The 25,914-nt window shown below is 35.7% G+C and overlaps 2 long non-coding RNA genes across 5 annotated transcripts in view; both read left to right on the top strand.

Annotated features, from left to right (window-relative positions):
* LOC121066983 overlaps positions 1 to 25,914 on the top strand; it is a 42,428-nt gene that overhangs the window by 368 nt on the left and 16,146 nt on the right. For 2 of the 4 annotated variants that reach the window (XR_005818051.1, XR_005818054.1), the window contains exons 2-5: positions 2,771 to 2,906; positions 10,186 to 10,233; positions 11,823 to 11,891; positions 13,084 to 14,447. This is a non-coding gene — a long non-coding RNA (uncharacterized LOC121066983). Of the gene's footprint in view, positions 1 to 2,770; positions 2,907 to 10,185; positions 10,234 to 11,822; positions 11,892 to 13,083; positions 14,448 to 25,914 lie in introns of those variants that run through there. The other 2 variants (XR_005818052.1, XR_005818053.1) reach the window with 1 other exon arrangement.
* Positions 5,058 to 9,617, top strand: LOC121066984. The gene is made up of 3 exons (XR_005818055.1): positions 5,058 to 5,766; positions 6,470 to 6,474; positions 8,809 to 9,617. It is a non-coding gene; the product is annotated as an uncharacterized LOC121066984 (long non-coding RNA).

The following is a 25,914-nucleotide window of genomic DNA, read 5'->3' as shown; positions in this document are numbered from 1 at the left end:
GCCAGGGCACACTGCTGGCTCATATTCAACTTGCTGTCAACCACAACCCCCAGATCCCTCTCTGCGGGGCTGCTCTCCAGCATCTCGTTGCCCAGTCTGTACGTCAGCTGCCAGCGGCTCTCTTTCTGCAGGGCTGGGAGAGAAGTGAAAGAAGTGTTTGTACCCCTAGGTCTTGGGCACTTACCTTGGGAGAGCTGTACGCGGGGGTTGCTTGGAAATAAATCTGTGAAAAGGGGTCATGCTTTGAACTCCCTTAATTCTTACAGCATTGTAGTGGCTCTTAGAAGTCCTGCCGCTACATGGGGGCAAGGAGTGAAGATGAGGCCTTGCTTGTTCATTTGAGATAGATGTTAAAAATCAGTTGTGTTCCTTCTGTATGCTGGCAAACTGCCAGTCCTTTATGTAAATTCTCCCAACGATTTGCCCAAGCATCAGGTGTACTGCGCACAAACAGAGAGGTGGAAGCAGGATCCTAAGATTCGCCATTTAAATTCTTTGTAGTAAATGTTTTAAGAATATGTGCTAATGAAAGTTTATAACGTACGCTGGTTAACACGATTTTACATTTTGCAACTGTCACCGATTAGTTCCAGACTTTCAGCAAATTACCAGTTACTGAGAAAGACGTGTTCTAGCAGTTCAGTTCTTTGTAAGAACAAAGGGTTGCTCTGGTAGTCATTTTTTGTTCTCTTTCAGAGAACTCTGGACAATGTAAGATTCAGTTAGCAAGTCAACAAAAAAAAGGTTTTGAGTATATGCACAAACAGGTTTTAAATACTGTAACATTAATCTGTATGCCCATAGTTTGCTCCCTAAAGCTGTTCATATCCATTTTTCTACCCAGCGTGGCTCACCTTGAGCATTTAAGTTAATGCTTCATAGTTAATAAATAATACAAAGGATGCAATTAACTCAAAATATTCAAATACTCAAATTCAAAAACTCAAAATATTTCTTGAGCTGTTTTATCTCAGTATCTATTATACTAGAAGTTACCTTATTTAGTTGGAAATATGTCTATGCTTTATGAAGTACAAAGATTTCTTAATTACACCAAATGCAAAACTGAAGACAATTCTTTTTGTCCTTTTGGCCATGTTTATCTTAGTGTCTAACATTAAAACAAATGTCAAGCTGCTCTAGCCAAGTGCAATTACAGATTAATATGTCTAAATAAAACAAAATATAATATCAGAACCTAAAGTTATATTAGTACAGGGATCCAGAGAGCAATTACAATCATTAACTTCCTCTGAGTATACGTTACACTTTTCTTATAAAAAGCAGTTTAGCCTACAAGAAGCATCATGTTTCTTTGATCTGGCACACAGACCTTAGCATTTTAAAAACAGGAAAGTAACAAGATAACAGCAAGAAAGATGCATGACAGATACCCTTCTTACAGCAAAGGAGTCCTGGTTTGATCTTTCAGCCACAGGTCACCTTTGCTAATCATTGTTTCCCTGAAGAATCATAAAAGATGTTATTAATTTTTTGTCCATTCAAATACAGTATTCAGTCAATTAATATTATTAGGAATAAAAAAAAAAAAAAGACTTAAGTGGCAAAATACACAGTATGAAGACCAAACACTTGAAAGCAATAATCTCTGAATATTTAATAGGCTAGGTTTTGTTAGTAAAATTATTCCACAAACAGAGACAGCAAGTATGTTCACAAAAGACAATTCATGCAAAACCACTTAGTAACCTAAGAAAATGACATGATTTCCATGAATTATTTTTAAGCTTAATTTTGTTTTATTTAATGGTATTATGAAAGGCAGGAAAATAACAGTGCATTACTCTCCATGTTAGTATCTCCAACATAAACCAATCAATTTTACATGATGCAAAATTGCTAATACTGTTATTGCTGTCCTTCATCATAACTCAGTGTCATTTTATTCGTCTTGCCCCTAAGATATGACCTGTGTATATCCCCACCTTTTTCCACAAGTCCCCTGAGTGACAGAATCTCATCCTAATCCCATTTCCATTTAGATGTTACAGAAAAGCGTCTGTAGATCTCAGAGGAAGTAATCATAATGGAAAGATAATAATATGTTTATGAAATCTGGATTTTATAATAGCAAATTGAAAAATTACAATAGTATTTCAAGCCAGTGAAGGTCAATGTTACTAAGAGTGTAAAGCTGTCAATCAAGTGTTTTCAAACTTTCACAGTCAGGCTGTATTTTAATACATAACTGTTTCAGAGAGCACCTCTCTTCTGAGGCAATTCCTCTGCTACCTGGTGATCACGTAAATCTGGTGGCAACAGTTGTAATGATGCCTTTTTTCACTGAAGTCAGAACAACTCGATAGTCTAAAAGCTATGCCAGAAGTGTAAGTATCTGTATCTGATCAGAACCCACTGACGAACGGTGAAACTTAACCAAGGTCCTGGGCAAAAAACTAGTATTTAAACTCTGTCCTCAGCGGATTAAGGGGTTTTCCTCTCTTAAGCTTCAGTTTTTCACTGCTTGAAAGCACAACGCAGACACAGTAGCAGCCATTGGGACTAGATTGAACTTTCTGTGACTAAACCATCAGGCTGTGTTTGTGATTTGAAAGAGGTTTTCTTGTACATCTCCAGCTGAATGGCTGGCTCATTGTTGTGAAAGATACTTCTGTTCTTCCCTTCACCCTGTTCCTGGCCGTGCAGCCCCTTCTCACCTACACCCATTCCAGTTCCTGATTTCCTTGTAAACTGGATTTGTTTGTTTGCTGATCAAAAACTGATCACTTTTTTCATGATTTTGTTTTAGGCTGGCCTGGCTTGCTGAAGCTGCGATGCAAGCACTAGAGCTAACATGAAGAAAGCATCAGGAGGACACATCCACAAGCTGCACTACTCTCTTTGGAAATAGCGAGGTCTTAGATCAGCCACTAAGAAGAGCACAGGTGAGAACCACCAGGCTTCCCATAATACCACAGTCCTAATCCACTGCCTGCTATTGGCAGTTTGCACGTATCCCCCTTGCTTTGTTTTACGCACAAAATTTTTGCTACAAAATATTTCTAGTGATTAGTGTAGAGTTGTCTTACATTATACTTTATTTCTGGGTATTTAAAATCATTTTACATGGTTAAGTAAGCAGTGGATATTTTAAAATGTCTTAGGTCTAGAGGGCTATCAAAGCTCACATTCATCTTCGTACATATATACAAAATCTTGGCACTCTGTTTGGCAGATGACCCAGTGAAATGACTGATGTATAAACATTAATGCATTCACATAAATTAACTTCTGTGCATAAAGTACAGACACTTTAAGCCCAATTACATCGTCTCGAATTGTACAAATACTCCCTTTGCAGGCAGTGGCAACACCAGAAGTTGAAGCCAATCCATATGTTGTATTGATTCTAAAGACACAAGAGTATACAGTTAATCCCTTTCCAACCTTGCAGAGCACAAACTCTTGGAGATCTTCCAAGCAGCCAGATGAAAGTTGCCTTTCAGAACCAGGGAATGTATGTTGTTAGAGATTCCAAAAGATTCTGGGCCAAAATCTGGCCTTGCTTTTGTAGGTGTCAACTGAGAATATTTCAGTGGAGGTGTGTATATATATACATCAATGTAAATATAAAACCGATCATTATGTTGCAAGACAGAGTCTAATGCTAATGTCCTAAGAAAATCAAATTGTAGATGAAAACATTGTGTTGTACCAGCTAGAAGTTTATGACCCCAAAAATATTTGACAGACACTTCATGATAGCTTTGATCCAGTTTAGAATCCTCAGATTTCAGTGTAGCTGAATCAAAGCAGCACTGAGGTTGAAGTGTTAGTAAATGACATTGTATTCCTATTGTGTTAAGATGCATTGTTGACTGGCTATGTCCCAACCCTAGTGTGCATTGTGATCAGTGTTTTCTAGCACAATAAGATAAAAATGCTCATATTATCCAAAATGAGCATGGTCGTGAAGACAGAGACATATTGCTGATCATTGTTTGTCCTATATTTTCAAGGCTTCTTCACAATGAGTTTAGAAAGCTTACATAATGAAAGTAAATTTTGAAGTGAAACTAAGTGTTTTTATAGATTTCAAGGTGAAATAAGAATAGTATACCAAAAAAAAAAAAAGTATACCAAACACTAATTTTAAGAACACTAAGGTCAGAAAGGTTGCCTAGTACATTACAAATGTCCTTAATTACTTTTAATTCTTGAACCATTTGAAAGAGTTGCCTGAAAACTCACAGAAAATCCAGCCATTTTTCATAGATAGCAGTCTGTAAATCAGGGCAAATCCATTCTGTGTCTTAGAAAGAAAGTTGAATACTTACTATTCTGTCTAAATTTAGAGTTGAATGTGATCAGGGCCTTAGAAATTCATTGTATCTGCATGTGCACCTTAGGAAGAAAGGTAGTGTTTGTCTAGATTGTTTTTCAAGCCAGTATATGCGACTCTAGTGCTTTTATGGAAAGCAAAAAGTTTACATTATCCACTTTATTACATTCAACTTTATAATAGTTTTAAGTAAATGCATAAGGAGAGCAGACTATAAAAGTAGAGACAACACTGTGCAGAAATTAGGAAGAAAAAAGAAAAATACATAATGTATGATGTAAAAAGTCAACAGATAAAGAAAATTAAAAGGATTTTACTAGAGAAAAACAATTTCATTTTATTGTAAAGCTCTAAATGAATAAAATAAAGTCTTTGAATGTGAAGATGATTAAAAAGACAAAATCATTAGCTAAAGATATTTACAAGTTTAGACTTTCATTTTGATTGTAATTTTAATTAGCTGGACACTGGGGGGGATGAAAATGAAAGCCTACATCATCTACTTACTCTTTAAATTGCATTCCACCTTAATTTTCTGCTCTTCAGTTCTTAATTTTCCTCTATTTTTGTTCTAAGTAATCCGGTTATCAGAATAAAGTGATTTTCTCTCAGCCAGGTTTAACATTCAGTGTTTGAGTCTGTGAACCAAAAGTTCACCCCACTGCTTCAATTTTTATTCTTTCAATAGCAGAAACTCTCCAGGAAACTTTTCCAGTCTTTTGTCTGTACAGCAGGGTTCTTTATGTACACATGACAGTTATGTAGCTAATAACAAAGGATTCTATTTTAAAAATAATTACATTCCATTTACACAGTTTCCCACAGAATTTACTCATAAAATGCAGGATGCACCAAAAGATTAAATGCCATTTTCCTGTTCATTAAAGCCATTTTTCTAAATGTAGTTGAGTTATTTGCTTTTTTGTCTTGGAAGAACCACATACCCAAGAAGTGGTTAGAGTCAGTTTATTCTTAAACAAAAGAGCTAATTACATTTAGGGTTTGTCTGCAGCGTACATTTAACTTGCAGATTTGCATCCTAATCTCAGTCCATGGCCAGATACTGCTTTCTGAAACAGCACTGCTGGATGCTGAGGTCATTGTTGACCTCTAACTGTCCTTTCTATGCCAAAAATGGCTTCCTCAAGTGGTTTGTCTAGGTGAAGAAACACAGTGGATCCTGCTTCTGGCAGAGCCATCCAAATTGATTTAAATACTTGATTAAAGTGATTGAAGAAGATTATGATGCCTTTTCCAAAAAAACTCTGGAAACAGAAATCCAGAGCTGAGACAGGTGCTGCAGGTATGTGAGCAACAGTCTAGTTAGCGTGTGAATGTCTGTCTATGTGAAGGATTCCTCACTGTTTTTGCCTTGCCCTGAACACTTCATGTTGTCCAGTAATATGGGATTCTTCTGCAAGTTGACTTGTAGGATGACTTGTGTTGCCCCACAAGGAAGAGCTGTGGAAAGGGTATAAAGGGCCTATTAACACGTTAGGGTGTTAATCTGCACTGAAAATGGGTTTTATAGAAGAGGGAGCAAACCTATATTTCAGCCCATGACCTAGCCAGATTAGCTGATCTGAGCTAGAAGTATCTACACTGCAACTGATGTTTTCTTTTAAAGGTCAGCAGAGGAGTTAATACTTTTTTTCAGTAAGTACTTGCTCCTTTCCAAATAATTTCTCTTAGGAACAATTCAGTCCCGAGAGTTGTTATATACTGTTATTATAGTACATGATTAGTTTTAGCTGGCTAAAAATCGGCAAGCATAGTTTGATCTTGACAAGATCATTTCATCTCATTGTTTAAAAGCAGTTCACTCACAGGCCCCCATTTCAGGGAAGAACACAGATAGTCACTCAGGCCCTTTCTGGAAGATGGTTTATACTGAATATATAAAATCTTCAGTGTAACCTACAAATAAGCTTTCTTTTTAGTGTCATTTTAGTTCAGATCAACAATGTGCTTTTGAACCAAATCTCTGAGCGTCCCTATATTCTGTACTTTGATTCACATCACGGTGTAGTATTGAAGCACATGAACTAAATACCCTTTGGATTACACTCAAGTAGACAATGCTGTGATGCACCCCAGATGCAAATGAGCATTCAGTCAATTGAATATGACTACCACTAGTCTAAAGTTAAAAAAAAAAAAAAAAAGGAAAAGTGGCATGGACATCACACCTTCATTACCACATATTTTGCTTTGTTACCACTCCTCCTGGTTTGCGAATGCTGCTAATGTGGGCGTAAGTTTAAGTATCATCTACCTCAAATTCAGCACCTCCCTATTTCTGGTGGTACTCATCTCCATTTTATAGAATTAGATGTTCATCACGTAGTCACCCTCTCCCAGCTATCTCTAATAAGTTCAGAACTCTGCCAAAATACAGTTGTCTGTTCCCTGGGCAGAACAGTCAATTGCAAGTGTTACATTTAAAACCAAAGGTCCAATTACAGGACCGATTTATGATCTCAGTTGAGCCAATATAAATCTGATATAGTTCATTGACTTTAACCTGACTGCAGTAGCTTTATTCCCGGTTTGCTCATGTGTAATAAAATTGAGTTCAGACAATGGCTTTGATCATTACTTTTTAAAGAATTAACTAGTAACCTAAGTTGCAATACAGAGTCCTTCCACCTTTGAAGCAAGACTTCATAATTATCACTTCTGGGTCAAAAGCATATATTCAGTCCACTGGTGCTTCAAGGAAGTGAAGTGTCTAAGGATTTTGCATAAAGAATTGTGAGGTGGGCACGTGGAGATACTAACAAAGCCGTCTAGAAATGAGGACTGGTCATCTGATAGGGTACGCACACACACACTACACAGAAATGCAAAAAGAAAAAAAAAGAAAAAAAAAAGCTCTACCCAAAATAATAGATAAGGTTAATTTAGTTTACACAGGTGTGCTGTGGAAGTATTATGAATTTTTGAGGCTTTCAGTTGGCCAGGTTTGGTGGAATTCTCCAAAGGAGGGGTTCACTATGCAGAATCTGCAAAGGCTATGTTTCTGCAGACTGAGTATTTTCAACACCCAAATAGAGAATAGGCATTTTAGAGTGTCAGTGCTTCCAGTGCTTCCATCCTATTCTGGGGGGGGGCACATACGGTAACTTAGCACTGTCAAGCTAATGTCTGTATAGCAGGAACACAACCCTTCAAAAGTTATTTAAAGCACTTAACAATAGGCTCTTGCTCTGTATTACTCAGCAGAAGAGCCTGTCTGTCTTTTGTGACTAATGCAATTTAGCAAGGCAAATCTCTGTAGACAAAATTTAGATTTTTTTCCCCTAGTTATTTATTCCTTATTCCTGTAGAAGCATGGAAAATTTCTGGGTGTAACATTAGATATGTAATAGAAACTTCAATACAGTTTAAAAGAACAAAATGCAAACAACAAAAAAAATCCCATAGATTGGAAGAAAATCCCATCGCATTTTTGTGCATTTTTCAGAATGTGGTTTAAAAACCCAGGTAGGCACATATGGCTCCATAGCATGCCATGCTATTGAATAAGCAAGTCACTTTTTAAACAGAACTTAAAATATTTTTTCAAGTTTTAGGGAAAGAGTTCCCTAAAAGATGCTAGATATTTAGCATTTATATCATCTTTCCTCTCCTGCTATTGTTATTTTTTTCATGTTCTTTATCTTCTATCTTTCTGGAATTTCATTAACATTAGTACACATTTTAACTTTTTTTTTTTAAAGAACTTTTTGTAGCTCAGGTATCTTAGATGTTGGCAATAATTCAACATCAGTACTATTTTTAGTTTTTCCACCGTATTCTTGGCATTTTCTCAGAGTCCAGGGAGTAGTTTGTATTTCAGTGTTTCCCAGTGCTTTAAAAACTAGCAGAAATCTGTCAAAGGAAAGATACAGCAGCAGAGCTCTCTTCTGAGCTCTCACAACCAGCCTAGTCCCCTGCTTCCTCTGATAACTATTTGTGAGCTGCCAGAAAAGAAAGGAGCATACTGTCATGGATGACTTGCTTATGTTAAACAGTCCAGTTGAAGTATGATTAGCCATTCCCCATTTTCAAAAAAGAAGAGTCACTTGAGAAGATATTTAAGTAAACATATAGTTTGGGAATTTATTTCAGAGTTCTCCAGGTCCAGCTTCCTCAGGGGAGCTCTGATCTAGAATTCTTTAAGATTTATGGAGATCCCACTTTACTGTATTGAGCTTTATTTTTGTCAAATTAACAGAAAATGCAAATGAAGAAACACTCTACTCAGTCACCTGCTGCAAAATAGCTACAGATAACTGATTTTCAGAGTCAGTGACTAACTTACATAGGAACAAATGACTAACTTCAGACAGCAAATGCTAGATCTAATAAAGCATGTGGGGACTTAAGGCATGATTAAAACAGAATTCAGACGCCTAAATGTAAACTGACATAACATAGCCTATATTAAGTATATAACAAATAAACATGCATCAACTAAAGGTGAAATTCGTAACATTGAACAAAGTTTTCTTACCTAAGAGTCAGACTCTTCTACAATGCAATCTCACACAGTACTATCAACTTCTGAACGTATGGTAGCCCTGGGTTTATCTTTGCATCTTTGAATGCTTTGAATTAGTCTCAGGTACAGGAATTACAGAAAGAAAACATGCAGAGACACAACTTTTTGAAGAAACAACAAAACTAAAACAGGTTTAGAGAATTATCCATCAAATTACATTTTTAAGAGTGGCTATTAAAATGTTGATGACAAACTATAAGATGATGAGTCAGGGACACTAAACAACCGAATGCATGGGTTCTACAAGATATTACACTAAGTACTAAAAATTTCACTTTATAACCCAGTGTGATTAAATAGCATACTGCTGAAAATGCAGATGTTATACTACTATACTTAAAAAAAAAGCCTTTTAAAGTTGTTTCTAATTAAGTCATGAAAGATCACAAAGAAAAGGGAGGGAGGCTTTGCTAAGAGTGTAGCCATATGGAAGGACTAGGTTTTGAGGGTGATCTTTGAAGTTTCATTCTTCAAACTACGTGGCCTTGAAGCCACTGAGAGCTTAAAAGACCTGACGGTGAAACTGGGAAATGTTGCAGTTCTGTTGTACTACTCATTAATGAGTGTGAGCTGCTTATAAGGAAGCATTATTATTAAGGAAAATCTGTTTTTAGAATGACCTTGGACTCATATTTCCAAGGTAGCTAAAGAGAAAGTAGCATTCACAGAACTAAAGATTCTTGCCAGCTATGTAACATTCAAATCTCAGTTAAGCACGTTTTAAAACGGTAGTGATGGTGATAGAAAAAGTCAAATATTCCACCTACTTTTCAAAACAGAGCTTTTAATATAAAATGAAGCATGAGGAAGGACAGCAGGGTTTATGAAAGCAATCATTTGTATATGGGATTTTTTTTTTGATAATCCTGACTTCTTAGGCATTAGGCAAGAAACTCTGAACTAAAGAAAAGTTTGAGCTTTCTGTTTATGTTTTATATGCGTTAGAAGCTCATGTCAATAAGTATTAAAATACTCCATAACACATTTGAGATTGCACATCTTGCTTAATACCAAAAAAAATCAGTAAGGATACCTCTGTAATAGTGTCTTCTGTATTCCAAAGGCTTTTCTTCTGCCATTCAACTCACTGTCATGATTTTTTGTCTGAAGAAAGCTCTTAACCATAGCAAATTATGGATGAATATCTTCAGGTATGGGAACAAGCCCATCAGTCTTTATCAGCTCTCCTTTTTCTGGGGTATTCCATCCATACATGTAAATCCATTTTTAGAGGGTCAGGTCTGGGTCTTTTTCACTATTTTCTTCTACATAACTAAATTCTGGGCTGACCAAGAAGTGTGTTTCTGTTCAGTCTAATGTTCTGTGTCCCTTACAGAAATCAAACATCCTGATTTGGGAGCTGATCATCTTCACTTCTCAGCAGGTCAGTAGTTATTACCTGATTCCACTCTGTCCACATCCTCCAATATATGAGTCAAGACATTCATAAAAATCAGGCGCTGGTGGAATTGTGAAACATACGCATTCTTACGCACTTCTTCTGAAAAAAGAGTTGAAGGAACAAATTCTTTATAGTGTTGGTGTTGCAGGCTCCTTAGCTGATATCCCAAACTAAATGCTCTCTTGCATTTTTGAGTTCTGGATGCAATCTCTTCACCTAATCTTCTAGGGAGCTATTTTAGGTAGATTGCATTATTCATGTCTTTCTTATCTCTGAAGTTCTTGTATTTTTTGTTTGTTTGTTTTAGTACAATGACTGTAATATTAACCCAGCTAGCAGTGTCTGAATTGACACAAAATGATCCAGCCTTCTGGTGGAGTTCAACTTGTATTCTGTCTCTGAATGTTACATGGGATTTATGTGGAACATCTACTTCAGAAAGCACGTTGGCTCCTATAGCGGTGTGATACATTATAGATTTAATGCAGCCCAATCCATTAAAAGCTTCATCAGTTTCATTAACTGTAGTTTGTACATCCATTGTGGAAGACAAATTTGTTTGATCATATGCATTTGTAGTTAGCTGTTATATCTAAGAATGTTTCCCCTTCCACTCTTTTTAACTCTAACATCCCCTCTGTAGAGAGAACAGTTTGGCTTCATCTCCTGAACATTTTGTTTTCTCACTTTATTTGAGCATTGTGTGGCTGTTGGTTTTTCTTCATATTTTTACCATTATTACATTTCACATACCTCTCCAAACATGTAGCCTTTATTTCTAGCATTGCAAACTAGTATTTCAAGGGTCTGGTTTGAATATTTACATAGAAACAGAATAATTAACTCCATTTCTTCATAGCCATCTAAACTTGGCTCTCTGAGTGTATCCCCAGGCATGTCATTTGCTTTTGTAAATTTCAAATTTTTTTGCTGGACAAAGAACAATTTGTAAAATCATAACGATATATAGTAAGATGTTCATTCTCCAAACAAGTACATGGAAACCGAAATTAATCAGATCTTTTTTATTTTCACAAGATTTTTTAATATTTAGATAGTCTATGTTTATTTAAAATGTTGTTATAGTATGTTTTTTCTAGAGTTTCCATTTTTCATTAAATGAAAAATATCCGCGATCATTCTCATATGCCTCTAGATTTTTTTATAAAGAGCAAATAATTTTATAGGGAAATAAAAGACCTGAAAAAGATAGAATCTTCCTCACAATACATTTTAGCTGCAATTAAAAAGCAAAAATGAATAAAATTGTTTTGGTCCAGTCTTTTGAAAGTTCCATGTGTGGGCTGTCATCTAGAATATTCTGCATTTTCATGTTCATATGCAAACCACTGTTTAGTGATCTTTTCATGATGCTGATTTTAAAAAGAAATACTTCTGTACCAAGATCTTTCTAGGGTAGATCAATATTTCTTTGATTTTGTTTTTTAATTATTCAGCATTTTCCAGCTATTTCTGGTTGCATGGAAATATACAACAGGTTTTGGAACATTCTGGCCCTATGACTTGCAACAGTGTAGATGATTTCTCTCCCTTCTGATGTTTTTCTACAGTACTTCTTCCAGGAGAATGCTTCAACTGCTTCTGGGGTTGCAGAGTTCCTTCCAGGATGAAGAACAGTAGTAAGTTCATTTGGTCTACTTTTCCAAGATTCCATTTATTTCTGACACTACATAATTAGAACAAGTGGTGATTAAAAACTCTCCCCAAAACTAATCTCCTGCTTTGATTCAGAAACTTGGATCAAGGTCATGACAAGCTATACTCCTCTCACATCTCATACTGACTCTAATGGATCCTGGACAAAATTCTAGAGTTGATAAACCTTAAAAAGGCCTGTCTTCCAGGACAGTGTAAGTTTTCCCCTTTTAAAAGACAAAACAAAACAGAAATACCAATCATTTAAACAGAAATTCATTGCAAAAATTAGCTATGTTCAAGATAGGCATCCTAAAACATTTGATATTTTAAATCTATGGTAAATTCCAAGAGCATTTTTACTGTCCTCTGTACATTACCTCCTTTGGACCATTTGCCTTTCAAAGGACTAGTAAACCTTAATTTTCTTTAGCAGCTTTGAATGGATTTTTATTGTTTCTTACCATAGCCTTTCAACTCTAGTAATTTGAAAACTAAATATGAACTGCAAAACTCAATCAATTCTGTAGTATTCTTTTAATATCAATTTTTATATAATTAGCCCCCAAAATGTGTTCAATTACTGACAATTATTCTTATGCACTTTGAGGGACAACACTAATTTCACACTTAGCAGCATTTTAAAAGGAAGGTGATTCAAACACTATAGAAAAAAGTTCCTCTCTCAAGAGCTGCATAGCATTATTGCAGTCTTTATGAGAAAAATATGATTCCATTGTAGTACAATACCAGAATTCAGATTTTACAAAAACACGCAAGTATATGCCGATTACGTTTGTCAGGTGATTCATGTTAATACTCTTACAATGCTAACTAGGTCTATTATAAGCATGGTTGTGTACTTTTTACACCAGTAAAATTATGGGAAAATCCACAGAAATTGATAGGCCAGATTAAGACTAATGATTAGAGGTATGTAATCAGAATCTCTTACTTACGGATTCCTTTCTTTTAAATTGCCTGACAGGTATTAGAAGCATCCATTTTGGTATTTAAGGAGGTTAAAACAATATACCTACAAGGTATTTTACAGCCATACACAAGCCCTTATCTGCATTCTAAATCAGTTTGTATCTGCAAGCTAGTTCCAAGCCTGAGTCCATACACTAATCTTAATGTGTTGCAGAGCTTGTGCTAATAGACCCAATTTCATAGCTTGCTTTTTAGATGGGGCTCAACTCTCCACTGAAGTGCCCAGCACAGAGGTGACCTGCCTTTAATCAGCTGAAATTATGGGTGAAAAAAAATGATGTATTTTTGCAAAAAAAATTCCACACCTGTAGTTGCTCTATCCAACAGTGGGAAGTAAAGTAGAATATGAAGTACAATAGCATTTAATTTCACATTGACACCATGCATGTAATGCACTGTGCTATGTGATGCTTAGCCATTTGTTGTACCCCATGAACTCTTTTTTCCCCAGTGAAAAGCCCTAACAGGTTGGCTCTAGAACACAGGACAGAGTTTGGCTGTGCTTCTTTATGCTTTAATGCAATTGGTAGTGTGAACAGTAATGAAAAAAATGTACAATCAGAAGGGCAAATGCCATCCTTGGGTTTTCTCATATGCAGGTATATGACGTGTGTGTAGGACATTGACTGGTATTAGCAACATCTAATAAAAGACTGTTTAAATGTAATAGACTGCAAATTGTAAACTTGTAAAATATTACTATATAGCTTTAGTTTTAGGATAATGGCAAATTGCTGAGAAATCTGTGCCTCTTGTGAGTACAAGCTGCTAAGGAGTCCTTCTGAGCTGTGTTTTGAAACTATTGCAAAGAAATAACGTAGAAAACATGAGGTTGTAATCATCCCATAAGAAGACCATTTACATTCCCTGAACTTCATCTTATGCTATGTCAGAAGAGGAAATAATGTTGTGGTGAAGAGGAAAGGTGTGTGTTAAGAATTTGTGTCCCTAAGAGAGTAACAGCATCTGGAAAGAGGGACCAATGGGCAAGGCACCTCTGTGCTGCTTCAAGCGATACCATATTTATAGGCTGAATGAATGAGCTCTGTTCTCCGAAAATGTTCATACCTGTCTGGCCTCCAGCTAAATGGAGTGTAAGGCAGATACCAGACAAGCAGCAACTTCCAGAAGCTGCCTTAGCGTTCAATCTCAGATATTTCTAATACACTTTCATATCAAACCCTGGTGATCTCGAACTGTTTCAAGGTACATTCCCTCAGTTTATAAAATCATACGTTTTCTCATCTATCCAGCCTATTCTTTTTCTCTGTCCACTAAGAAAACATGTGGAAAGGATTGGTGATATCATTATGGAGCTATGGTAATGATTTACAGCTTCTGTTTCAGAGAGGTCATTGCAACTATCAGTCACTTTGTAAGGACAGATTATTTTTGTTATATCTATGTTGTTGTTGGACTCTTTGATGGATCTTGTGGCAATTGGACATTCTATTTATTTATGTGCATATTTTTAAAAGGTTGTCAGTAGAGCCGTGAGCATTGACTGGGTACTCTTATTATAGAGTAGTAAAAATCCAAATAAAGAAATAAATCAAATGACACCTTCCTCAAATGAGAATTACAAAATGGAGCCAACAGATATTGATAAGTAGCAGTCTTCAGAATATCTACTAAATTATCTAGTATGTGCTATGAAGTTTAAGCACAGAAGACATGAAAACAGAAGAGTTATTGTTAAAACAGCACGCAGACACTTAACAACAAAAATAACAACCTTTTGTTGGCAAATGACAGCCAATCTTAGCTCTAGTGTATATCTCAATGATATGAAGTAAAGTCATAGGATAAATAAAATGATACACATTGCAACTTCCCAAACACTCTCTGAATAGCTGAAGAATAAAGACTAGTAGCTAAATTCCTGCAAAGGATAGATACAAGGTTATTTTATTTTAAACATAAACTTCAAATACAGTCCTACAAGCACCGTTAGGTGTAGTGCTTTTGTTGTTAAGATTTCAGTTTTCACTCCAATTTCAGGTGAAAAGCTGCTTTAAACCTCTATAATCATGATGTTAAGGTGAATCAAAGCTAGTCCATGGTACTAAGTGTGATAACCAGTTGCAGGTTTTGCGGGATCTTGTAGTGGGTTGGTTGACATATTTTGCAGAAAGCTGAGGTATATCTTCTCACCCTTTTATGGCATACTAGTGCTATTATATGTCACCAGGAAGAAAGTTAGAATATTATAAAACCATAGGAGTCAACTGGATCATGCCAGTGACTTCTCAGGGAATGTGAATGGCAACACAAGAATGTAATAATAAAAGGAAGCCCCAGATCATGCTTAGTCAGCAGCACTGGAAAAAAAAAAAAAGTCTAGCTTGGGGAAAAGAGGTGCACCTTGAGGACATACGTAAATTATGACTCAGAGGTTAAGTAGGATCTGTCTTTGGGGAAAAGAGGAACTGTGCATGTATAAACCCATCTTTGAAAAGTATATTAAAATGTGTCCTAGTCCAAAGCCCACTGAAGACCATCATTTTTTTTCTGCTGACTTGTGAGTCTTTGGATAATTTTCTTGGAGGTGACACAGTCAGCCTCAGAAGCTCAGAAATAAGACTGTGGAAAAGTATGATTTCTGCAGTATTCCACAGTTTGTATAGATACAGTATTGAAAACAATCTCAGTGCTGTTAGCAATGCTTAACAATCCACAACTTTCCAGCAGTAGTTATCCTCCCCAAAGTGAATAATGTCTATACGAATTAGGGGAAAAAGTATTTATAACACACACTGTATTGACTCTGACAAGAGCTTTTGTAATTTAGCAGATATCTAGTATGCATTTTAAAATTAGGTCACTCTAATCTAGCTAATTGCAGTATTTTTTAGCATGGTAGACCAATCCAAACTACTATGTGAATAATGTCTTTTTTAAAATTTAGCTAAACATTTTATGTATTTACTTACATAAGAGTTCTCTAAGGATATGTTTTACTGGTTCACATAGCCTCAACAAACATTTTAAAGCTGAAAAACTGAAATATAAAATTCACAGAGTGTAAAAGGTCTGAATAAAACTGCCAGAGCACAGAATCTCATAGCGAAGACTGAAGTTGTATTGTGAACTCATCCGCTTTTGTTTACCTATCGCAGTGCTTTTGGTATATATCAAAACAATATGTACAGCAATACCTAGATACAACACAGTGAGTTAATAATGGAGCTTCAGTCTTAACTGTGAATTCCCGTGCATTAGTTTGTATATTGCCGATATAGATGGGGCTTTGTGGTTTAATGCATCGCAGCACATAGAGTGTCAGCTGGAAATCCATTTCACAGTTGTGGAACAATATACAGAATACAATGAACCCATTCCCACCTTCCCATTCCTTTCTTACAGTAGGAAGCCAACATTTAGAAACCCATAGCAAACAAACACCTGCTAAGCATAAATCACAGGCATGAACACAGCACTGGACAAGTTCAGGGAGATATGATGGGAGAAAAATCCATGAAGAACCTTAATATTCATTAGGAAAACCTAACATTTATTTCACAAACTGACAGGTGGCCAGCAAATCGACTTCAGAACAGCCATAAAGAGAGAACTGGTTATTATGCTAGTAAAATTTAAACAGCAGAGCTTTTTAATAAGCTGCTCTCTGTTAGGAGTACACTGAGGGAACCCAAGCAGGAAAAAGCAATAATCACATCTAGCAATAACAAGAAGATCGACTAATATCCATCATAATTTTTTCCTATTTTGCTTCTGCCTATTAGCATGACAAATAGTAGAAGCAGAAGCAGCTTAACAAGATACTAAGCAAAACAGGTGCAGAAACAAAGGCATCTTCCACTTGGAGAGTCAACATTTTTCTTTGGAAAAAAAAACAAAACCAAACAAAACTTATTTGTTCTGTGCAGGTTGGAGCCTAGGTTGCCCATTGTTGTTACCCATTGTGTGATGTGTGCATTATTTTATCTCCTCCTGCAGAGTTTGGTTGTGACATACATAACACATGTGCCCATAAAGTTACCCAGAAATGCACTAAAAAGATTCAATATATGTCATAGCAAGCATATTTCTTTGTTAATTCCATAAAGACAGTCTGTAGAAGCCAAGTCTCCTACAATTTTTGTGTCCGCAGTGGGAGAAAACGGCACATTGCATGCTATCATTATCACAGAATTACAGTGTACTATGTAATACTATTACTCTTGCCAGAGAATGATAGTGGAAATGGCAATGCCCCATTACTAATGCTTAATATATGACCAATCAGAAGCTGAAAATCATATGACCAGTGGCAGCTTATGCCATCCCATCAGTTAGTAAATTGGATGCAGTTTGTCAGATGGACACAATATCCCTCCACTGTAGGTGGTCTCTGTTTCATTAGGTTTCAGATTGATGGGAGTGAACAATAATCCAAAAATGTGCAATAGGTACATCAACCTCATTTTTCATTAACAGTGCTTCCCAAACACATTGGAAGCAGGTACAAAACATAGATTTTGTTTGGCTTACTTTGATCCATGCAGAGACTATTGGGTTTCTGACTTCGCTGCTGGAGGCTTATGGTTTCGGTTCGCAGAACCTGGTACAGCAACTGGATGAGGTGTTTTTGATATAATCTAGTAATTTTGGTATGATGCAGAAATAGTGGGTGGCAAAGCTCCTTTTTTTTCTTAGGAAGTAATGAGTAACCAGCATTCTGTTTACATATGAGGCATTAGAGTTGCTAGAGCATCTTTCTAAATTACATGGTAGATGCAAGAATGGCAGTGATTTTTTTGTATTTCCCAAGAGATTAACAGATATGTTGCTGCATTTTTGCTGCTTCTAAAAGAAACTGTATTACTTAAAGTCTCTCCCAAGTTTGTTGAAATGATATACAAAGCAGCTACTAGAGTATCTTACACATATTTGGCTTACAGGGATATGTTTTTGTTCACAGTGAAATAAATTAAAGCAATATATTATGGTGCTCAAATTCTGGGTAATTGAAATTAAGGTATTTTTAAAGCAGGGTGCTTTGAACCATTGGAAATAATGTAAGATTTATAAGGATGGCAGAAAACTGATATTAGATATTACTACAGATGAGTGGGAACTGCTATCATCAGAATGGATGTAGCACCACATGCTTTCACTATCTTTGGTTGGTAGAGTTTTCCCTCTAATTTTTATATTGAAGAAGTGTACACATATTATTAAAAAGTTAAACATAGTTTTAAAAATAAAATCAAGGGTCTAAATACAATCTTATAAAGCAAATATCCATAAATTTTCTCTTATTTAAATTAGTTTTTATGTTAGCATGAATGAGTCATATTATGTAGAAGTACATATACTGTAAATCATGTAACATAAAACTATATATGTAGTCAAAATGGTCAATATGACTTGCCCGTTAGATGCCTTCCTTATCTCAATTTTACGGCAAGTTTCCATCCACAGTATTTCATTGTGTCGCTGAAAAATGTACTTCTTGGTGCTGAAGATTTAAAGAAAGCTCTTCATTTGAACAGCATGAACGTGAGCACTGTTCTGTATGGGGCTGAGGGAGGGGGATGTCTGTGTGTGCATGTATTTGGCATGAATTTATATGGAATATATTGACGCAGGGTCTCACATTATGCCATCTTTTCAACAGAATTTCTTACTATTGTTTAAGAATATCTTTTTGCTTTTATGCTTTTCTGTAGTTATCTAACATAACTGGGCAACTTTTCTTCTGAAGTTCTAAAACATGTCCGTTGCCCTGGTTTTTCAGCCTTGAGCATATCTCTTTAATAGATCACTTTCAAGATGATGATACATTGATATTCTGCTTTAATTAGTGTCATGAAAGAGAAAAAAGCCCTTCAAATGTCAATGGTTTGCAAAAGTTGTTGGAGCATCTTCTTAAAGCAAATCTGAAGAACTGGCCCTCACAATTTTTTTTTTAACTTTCACATGATCCTATTACAGGAGTTTTTTTGTAAACTCGTGTTATAAACGATTATTTTTAGTTAAGAGAAGCACCAGGAAAGATTAAAAAATGGATATAAAGACATTTTGGTTCTTGATCTTCTTTCTTCTCATCTCAACCTTTAGAAAGTCTTGCTGGAAGAACACAAGGAACAGCAGGAAGGTTTCTAACAGATCTTTGAGACCTCCTTGCAGTCAGATCCCAGGGGAGCTAGAACAGTATACCTCTGTGGTTCAAAAACTCTTTGGGCCAGAAAAAGGGGCCTTTATCTGCTGACATTTCAAACATATTCAATCAAATATTGATCTAGAAAATCAGCCACTTTTTCTCTAGCAAAGAAATTAAATTAGTGCTACCTACTGAAGATCTACAAATGGTTCTCCTGAAGATAATGATAGTACCCTAGGCTATTTGTAGGATCAAAAGTTTTTATGGACACCAAACTGATTTAATATTTTCTGTAATGCATGGAGAAAAAAGGGTGAAAGATCTGCTTGCCAATAGTAATGTGCTGGAGATTATCTCATGTGGCGAGTCCTTGCATCAAGGAGCCAGGTTTCAAATCCATCTCATCTTTGGATTAAAAGAAACAGAATGTAGCCCATTTCGCCTTACAGAAAGATTTTCATCACCAGAAACAGATGATACCTCTTATTTAAGTTGACTCAGGTAGCACATGCTCCTCTAGCTCATAAACATTCCTTTTCTCTGTTGCGTTCTGCTTTCAAGATGTCTCTTAAGTTGCTTTGAATCAAGTGAGAAGTCTCTTCTTCATACTCTGAACACTAATATATCATAAAACACATCTTGTACAATAATGGGATAAAGATCCCTTCAAAAATAATCTTAAATAGTATTATTGAAACATTTTCATCATTTGTATTATGAAAAAGGTAGTCTTTACAAAAGACTTAAGGGCTTAATAATTTAATTAGAAATTTATTCTATGAATTTACTGGAAAAAATAATGAAGCATTAGTTCTTATTGAAGCGTTTCTCAAATTCTTACCCATAAAATCATGTCTTGGGAATTTAACTACATTGACACAAGTAACTGAATTGTTACTGGCTGAATTAGTAAAGGATGGATTTTTCATTTCTCACTTCTTCACAAGAGAGAGAGAGGTATATAGATTTGATGATTTGAGATTCTGGCAGTTTAAATTTATTACTGGACCTGTATAATTGGACTAATTTTATGCACAGAGAAGAGGCATTAGGTATACATTTTGTAAATGTATGAAAGTATCTCAGAAATTTTGAAGGATTTACTTTAAAAACAGTCAGTTAAGCAGTTTAGAAGTTCCAAACTTTTCAGTTTGTGCCCATTGCCTTTTGTCCTGTTAGTGGGCACTACTGAGAAGAGTTTGGCTCCTTATTCTTCATTTGCTTCCACCAGGTATTTATGCACACTAATACGATCCTTCATGGGTCCTCTCTTCACTAGGCAGAACAGTCCCAGCTTTCTCAGCCTCCCCTCATATGAAGAGATGATCCTAAATCATCAGATGGCCAAAAAAATGAGCTTACATATCTTCAAGTTGCTTTCCAGGGAATTCAGAAGCAACAAAAAAATAATGTGCGACTTTTTCACTAGAATTTTTCTAGCAGTGATCTTGTATACAACCAATTAGCCAAAAAGAGAGAGAGACTCCTTTTAAAAGGATCCTTTGTGTAAAAATATTTCTGTTCTGCATACTGAGCTTTCAGTTGTTCCAAAAGATCCAAAAGTCACTTTTATGGAAGAAAATTCTATAACTTGGATTACTTGCAGATTACATAATTACCAGATGGATATGTTAATCCCATGTGTAACATTGTAAACCACGTTCCTGATAAAATAATAATAGATTCCTTTTAAGGGAATAGGAGAGCATCAGGATGTGGAATTAATATTAATTTAACTTAGAGGGTTAGTTTCCAATTTTAAGGAATCAGTGAAACTTTCATAGCTTCCAGTCACCTCCCTCTACTAAATCTTTAGCAAACTCAATAAATTTTCCCAGAATATTTTAGGGAGGTCAGCAAGTGGATTAAGTAATTCCCTCCATCCTCTGTTATTCATTCAATTTTTTACCTTCCAAAATATCTTTGTGCTTCAGAAAACTCATCTTGTTTCAGATAGTGGAAGGCTCCAAAGTTGCTATTAATTTCACTTTCATCTTTAGGCATAGCAGGACACCAACAGAGCAGGGTCTCATCTTTCAGGGGAAAGACAGGTAGTCCTGACATACCTGTCTACAGTCTGGTTACTTTCAGAGTAGTATTATGGCCCATTCTATAGCCCTCATTGAACTGATAACTTGCTCTCAAGGGACAGAGAACCAAGGAAATCTGCTAGTTAGAAATACAGAGAATTTTTATGTTGGAATAACTGCAAATCCTTCCTTACAGGAACAAGAAACTTAGCCTCCCAGTACTGGTAATGATTTTGCTTGCGAGACTATCCTAGGGAGCAATTACATGTCAGGTGGGGAAACAGGTTGCTTGTTTGCTTCTGAAAATGAAACCTTGCAGGGCTAAAAGATCCTCCAAGTGTGCTGAGTGTCCTCTCAAACGTAAATGACAAATAAGGGGAGCAAGCCAAACTGAAGGAATTCAATAACCCTTTCAGACAAACTTTCTAAGTAAAGACCCACACTGACACGTCCAAAGTTCTCAGAATAACAGACACTAGAATTAGTATAATATAAATACTACTTTTAAACGAACCAGATCTGGTAAGCAGAAATTGTGTTTTTCTCATTTTTTTATCTACAACAGGATGTTCCCAAACTAATTTATCTGCTAGAACTCATTGAATAAAATAAAATGTGGATAAAGCTAAACCGCTTAATCATTTTACCTTTCAAACCCTCAAAAAAGAAAATAAAATTAAGTAGTCCCAAAGCCAGAGGCACAACTAGAAATTTCATGCTCAACAAAGTTCCTGTAACTTGCAGTCAAAAAAGGTTTCCTAGTTCTTGTCATGAATCAATCTGACTAGGAGACATAAAAAGGAGGAAGAACTGAATTCTCTGTTTCCACCGTGGTAGAATTTAACATCCAAGCGCCATGATATTCTGCAGTAGGAGTGGCATAGCTTAATATTTATTAATGAACTGGAAAAAAGGGATGAGCACTGAAGTGATGAAATTTGCAGGTGACTCAAAATTATTCAGGTTAATCAAGTCCAGATAGGGTAATAAGAAGCTTCAGAAGAAAACAAACAAGTTAGGTAAATGATTGACCTGATGGCAGATTAATTCAATGTTGATATATGCAAATTAATGTACTTTGCAAGTTTTTTTTAATTTATTTTTACACCTTACTGAGTTCTAAATTAATTTTATTAAAGGAATAGGACCTAAATAGCATTGTCAAGTGTGCAATGAAGTCTTCCACCTGGCATATAGCTATAGCAGAAAATTTTGGTACAGGAAGGGACCATAATATGAAAAACTCTAATGTCATTATATCAGTTGTCCTCCACATTTAACACACCATGTACAGTCCTGGTCTCCAACTGCAAACAGAAGTTTTGCAAAATTAGAAGCAACTTAGTTATATCTGGCAAGAATGACAGAGAAGAGAAAATATTGAAACAAATGGCATCACCAGCTTTGTAGAAAGGCTTCATTAGAGACACGATAAAAAACTATGAAATAGTGTCTTGATAGGTTTTGATAGGGTCTTGTCATGTATGATAAGAACACTCAGTGAAATTTAAAGCAGAAGACGTACTTCTCAATGTGGAGCTTCTTGCTACGGGATGTTAGTTTGGCAAAAGTCAGAGAGGTATTAGACTTTTATATGAACACAGAGATCTTAAGTTAAAATTTTCAGGGTGTTCTTTTTTTTTTTTTTTTTGGTGTAACAAAGATAATGCTTCAGGAATTGCTTCCATCTATTATATAGAGAGCGTAGTCATAATTTTCTTCAGATTATTTCTTCAGGATGACAATCCCCCATTAAAAACATCTGTAGTAAGATAAATAATAGAAAAATTGAGAGATAAAGTAATAGAGAGGATAAGAGATGTTATGTAAATAGAACCTAAATGCAGGTAATGTACTTTTATACTTTCAGTATGGGTCAGCTGCGCTTTAATTATCAGCTGAATTTAGTTGAATTAGTAGACTACAAACAGGAAGTACAGAGGGCCGTAGAGCTCTCCTTGAGTTAATTTGGTAGCATACTAGTACTTTTGAAAAATGCTCTTAGTATTACTTAAGGAGAGTTTTCACTAGTTTGTGTAAGGTTGATTGCTACTGAAATTGAATACACATAAGCAATTAACAGTAAGCAGTGCTTTACTGTAGCCAGTGGAGAATCCGTATACTGCACACTGTGGTGAACATGAAGCTTAATAAATAGAAATTCCAAGGGATTTTCACAGGTTTAGTAGAGTGGTGACATATGTTATCATCTTGCTCACCACAGACTGGAATATGATTTTACACTGTCATGTCACATCGGCCCATGATAACCAGAAGTCATTTATTTCCTAAGAAAATAGTAACTGGATATGACAACCTGTGTTGCCTTGTGGTGATGTTATGGTAGTATTTACTGATAAAGTGAAGTGTAACTTGTGTCATCTTTCATATTTCTCCAGTAGAAATTCAGATCATTAGTAAGGCAAAAATAACAGTCCAGCTTTTGTATTCTTTTCTGTTTGTTTAGAAAAATAATAATAACTTCTGTCAAGGGCATAAATCTTACATTAAAATGATGTAGGAATTCTCAAATTGAGAATTAATATATGTACAGATGACAATAAATAATTAGACTGCTTTGTAATTATACAATTCCTCATTATTTAGGTTTTTTTTTGGCAGAGGCAGGGAAGGAGGTATCTATTTATCTATCTGTCTATCTATTTGTCTGTCTTCTGGGTCTCTTCTGCTTTTATTTTTCTATTCAGTGCATATTTGTTATATTTTCATGCTGTGGAATCTAAAACAAGACCTCCGTTAAACAAAGAAAGCATAGTTATCATTTTGTTTTTATTTTCCCCAGAAAATATAAATAATTAAGCTTGACTTCAAATAAAAAGATAAAGTAAGCCTTCCTACTGTACTACAATCTTTTTTCCTTTATGGTTTTCTAGCAGAATTGTAATTCTGTACTCTTGCTAAGATACGATGCTAGGGATTATCACGTAAGAGTTCTCTTCATTTTAGTCCTTTTGCAAGATGGATGTAGGGGATGTATACAACACAATTTAAAAGGCTTTTCATCAGGTTTCATTCTTGATTTCTACTGTAAATTCAACAAGCTACAGTAGTTTAATGCAGAAGCGTAGATGTCCATAAAAAGCTGGAGGGAACGGTGTATGTTATAATGCTGTTATAAAACTGTCTGTGATATTAACACAGACTGTATATTAAGTACACAAAACTGTTACAATAACTTGAAGGTTGAGACAAACTCATGAAAACAAATAAATTCTTCAGAACACTAGGCAAAAGGTTGTTCTTGGCAAAAAGATTTAAATACAGTTACACAGTAGTCCAAATTAACTCCCCCAAATAAAAAAACATTCTCCCACTAGTCATGTAGAGTAAATCCATGCACAAAATAGGTTCTCCAGGGAGGTTTTTCACCTTCATATAAGTTTGGGAACCAAATTTATGCTGGGGGGAAGGCGATCTCCCTGCGTATAAGAAGAGTGAAAGGATGCTCCACAGAGCAGTTCAGAACCAAAGCCTAATCCAGGTGCTCTCAGTCACTGTGCAGGAGCCTTTCTCTCTGCATTGATTGTACAAGAAGCCCTTGGAAACTAACCTCCTCACTAAGACAGCATTCTCAGTTTATTGTCGAAAATCAGGAGGAATGAATACTTCCCTATTGCCTGCAACATTCATACCATTGGCCCTCCGAATGTGGAAATTATGTGAAAACACAATTGCAAAAACTGCATATAAAAATGGAATAAGCCACAAATTTGTGCTAAAGCTCTGTACATAGTTTACATTATTATAAATCCAGAACAACTCCAGGGATATCCATAAGATAATTTACCTTAGTTTATGAAGAAATTGTCCTACGTTACGTGAAGGGAAAGTAAGATCTTCTGTTATCATAAGCAAGAACTGTTCTGAGTGTAGTGATTGAAGACAAATTGAATGGTTGTCCTGTCAACCTGATAAGGATTTGCAACCCTTGCATTTTTATCATTTTTATTATTTTTTTAAGCATAAACAGCCTCGTTAGTGGGGTTTTGTTATGTATCATAAATAATCCAAGAAAGAATAGCTGTTGGTTATTTCCAGTTGGTCTTTTCTTTTTTTTTTTTTTTTTTTTTTTTCTCCAGGCTGAATGGGGCCTTGGCCAACCTGATCTAGTGGGTGGCATCCATGTGTATGGCAGGGGGGTTAGAGTTAGATGATCTTTAAGGTCCCTTCCAACCCAAGCCATTCTATGATTCTATGATTTTTTTTTCCAGTTAACTCTGGAAAAAACATAAATATTGCTTTTAGTTGTATTAATTGAAAACAATACCATCGACTAAATGATATATTTTGGGATCCAACAGGCTTCTAGCAATTCAAGATTTTTTAAAATTTTCACTTCTGACTGAAATTGTCTGAGCAACAATAATGACAGGGAACATGCAATTCTGAAAACTAAACCCAGTGAAGGTATTTGTCTCAGAAGAATTAAACATCTACAGTGAAGTGCCCACTGCACACAAAGCTCCCTTTTAGGTCAACAGAGCAAAATAGTCACTGAACTAGTTTAGAGTCTACTTCAAGGGGAAACAAACAGCCCTAGGCTCCTTTTCCTAGACCTGAACTAACTTTACTAAAAGAGTAGGTTGTTCTTGGTCAGATGAAGCCCACTCTCAAGTCCGCAGAACCAGTAGCAAAAGAAATAAATAGCTCGAAAACAGCAACCCTTCCAAACTTTCTCAGTCTCCGGAAACTACTACAGATTTATACCAGCATAAGCAATATAAATGTATTTTTCTCATTTACATTGTGGTTTTGCTCAGTGCTCCGTTAGGGACACAAGATTATTAACTGTGCTGTGCCAGTCGGTATTTTCACTCACAGTAGATAAGAATGCAGTATTAGAGTAAGCATGAA

The sequence above is a fragment of the Cygnus olor genome, chromosome 3 (genome assembly GCF_009769625.2).
Source record: "Cygnus olor isolate bCygOlo1 chromosome 3, bCygOlo1.pri.v2, whole genome shotgun sequence".
Classification (NCBI taxonomy): Eukaryota; Metazoa; Chordata; class Aves; order Anseriformes; family Anatidae; genus Cygnus; species Cygnus olor.
This window is presented reverse-complemented; position numbering and strand designations above follow the sequence as displayed.